The sequence below is a fragment of the Neomonachus schauinslandi genome, chromosome 6 (genome assembly GCF_002201575.2).
Source record: "Neomonachus schauinslandi chromosome 6, ASM220157v2, whole genome shotgun sequence".
Classification (NCBI taxonomy): Eukaryota; Metazoa; Chordata; class Mammalia; order Carnivora; family Phocidae; genus Neomonachus; species Neomonachus schauinslandi.
In genome coordinates, this window is record NC_058408.1 from 149,257,855 (window position 1) to 149,260,192 (window position 2,338).

At 49.4% G+C, this 2,338-nt stretch overlaps 1 protein-coding gene across 1 annotated transcript in view; it reads left to right on the forward strand.

The window, feature by feature from the left end:
- The window catches only part of DOCK1 (dedicator of cytokinesis 1), a 428,835-nt gene that overhangs the window by 97,826 nt on the left and 328,671 nt on the right, over window positions 1-2,338 (forward strand). The gene's annotated exons all lie outside the window — the stretch shown is intronic.

Consider the following 2,338-nt stretch of genomic DNA (forward strand, 5'->3'; position numbering starts at 1 on the left):
TGTATGGACTGTTTGATGGGGAATCCTATTCCAGTGTATGGACTGTTTGATGGGGAATCCTATTCCATTGTGTGGACTGTTTTATAGGGAATCCTATTCCATTGTATGGACTGTTTTATGGGGAATCCTATACCATTATATGGGCATTCTATTCCATATGTACAGTTTGTGTGTCCGTTCATCAGTTGATGGACATTGAGTGTTCCCATTTTTTTTAGTATTGTCCATAGTGTTGCCATGAATGTTTGTGTACCAAGTTTTTCTCTGAAAACCTGCTTTCAGTTGTTTGGGGACAGACCTAGGAGTGCAACCAGGGTGTTGTGTGTCTATTCTCTTTAATTTATTGAGGAATAGACATTCTTTTTCTTGCTTTCTTTGCCTGGACTCCTGAGTTGCACATGCAAGTTGATCTGTAAAGATCCCTTCCCCCCTTTTATATTAAATATTACTCTGTAGGACACTTGCGGAGCTGTGCATTATATTTTCAGGTATCTAGGGTCTTCCCTGAGTCAAGATTCAAGGAATCCAAGCTCATGCTGTGTTGTTCCCTGAGCAGGAGAGAGGGCTGTGTAGCGGGAAGAGAAGAACACTTAGGGTCAGAGTCCTGGGATGGCAAATCCATCTTGAGATTTTAGAAACCATGATAGATAGGCACCTTTTCCAGGAGTATTTTATGTCAAAATACGGCATTCCTAATAACAGCAAAATCAGTATTTGTTCCTGGCTTACACCGTGCCTTCGCCTCACACGTGTGTGCCTCTGTGCCCCGTCTCCCCCTTCCCCTTCTTTTATAAAGGCACCAGCATTGGATTCAAGGCCTGCCCTCATCTAGTGTGACCTCCGCTGAATTGGTTTCATCTGCAAAGACCCTCTTTCCAATTAAGTTCGTATTCACGGCTGCCTGGGGTTAGGACTTGAACACATTTTGGGGGAAGACACAGCTCCACCCACTGTGGGTGGATTTGTTTATGGGATGCTGGGCAGCCATTGTGTGCGTGGCTTGGGGTTGGGGTCGGAGTGGGAGGGCAGGGCCCCCCCTTGCTTTCACTGCTTCTGTGCGCAGGGGGCCCTTCTTCACCCTGTTCAGCTGCTTCTGCCTGGTGAGTCTCCCCCCTCGATATTCATCTCCAGTGCTTTGCCTCAGGGTTGGTGTGGGCTGAGGGGGGAGGGGCAGGGGGAAGTGCTCCCCCTACCCTCCTCCTGCATCTCCGACCTTCTGTGCCCTGCAGGGGCCCTTCTCCCACCCATCGCTGTTCCTGGAAGGCTCTGTTTGATGAGATTGTTCAGACCATGAGGAAAACACAAGTGTGAGGTGTTGCCTTCTCTAGTTGCTGTTTTCAAAAGCGCTTCGCTTTTTCAGGCCCTTAAGATGCTTCTGAACTGGACCATTTTCCTGCCTGTCGACTTCTGAATTTCAAGTAATTTTTTAGAAAATCGCCATTATTTGTAGGTTACGCTTTGCTCTTGGAAGCTGTCTAGACTGGTAACCAATTTTCGCCAATTTGGAGCTGTGGAGGCCGGTTCAAAGGTTCGCTCCCCTTCTCCCCGTCTCCCTGAGCCTCCTTGGCTGCACGGCTGTGCTGGTAAAATGTGACACAATAAAAGTTCAGTAATTTAATTCAGATTTGTTCTTGCCTAGATTATGGTTAATACCCCTCTTTAGCATGTCTTAATTCCTGGCAAATGTGTTTTCGGAGGTTAAGGAGAGCACAGTGGCTCCAAAGAAGAGGGTTTATCCTCGCGTGTGTCGTGGTTAGTTAATTTGTCCCTTTCTCAGTCTCTTGCCTTGCGCTTTTTGCTACAGGATCCTGCCACTTCGCCCCACATCTGCAGGCACGTGTGCTCCGCCTCACTCCCTGAGTCATGGCGGCCCCACCCTGGCCCTTTATTGTCTTATGATTCATTCCGTTCTTGACCATATGCCCTCTGGTGTCCCGTGTGTCCAGCGCCGGGGGACGGGGGTGAAACAGGTGCAGGCCCCAGGCCCTTGTTTCAGTAGTGTGCCTTAAAACAGAGAGAAGGTAGCTGGAGCAGGGGGCCCCCCCCATGTTTTCATAGAGACGGGTCATTGTAGGTTGGTGCGGCTTCCTGTGGCCAGAGTAGACCCGGTGGTCCAGGTCACGCTAGGCTGACCCAAGGGCTGAGAGCTTCTGCCTGCTGGGGACCTGTTTGTGACACAGCTGCATGGCTGGGAACGTTTTCGTCTAACCTAGTGGTTCTCAGCCAGGAGGTGTTTGAGAATATCTGGGCATCGTTTGCTTGGGACAGTGACTCTGTGTGTGTGTGTTGTGTTGTGTTTTGTGTGTGTGTGTGTGTGTGTGCAGGGGGTTATTTCTGA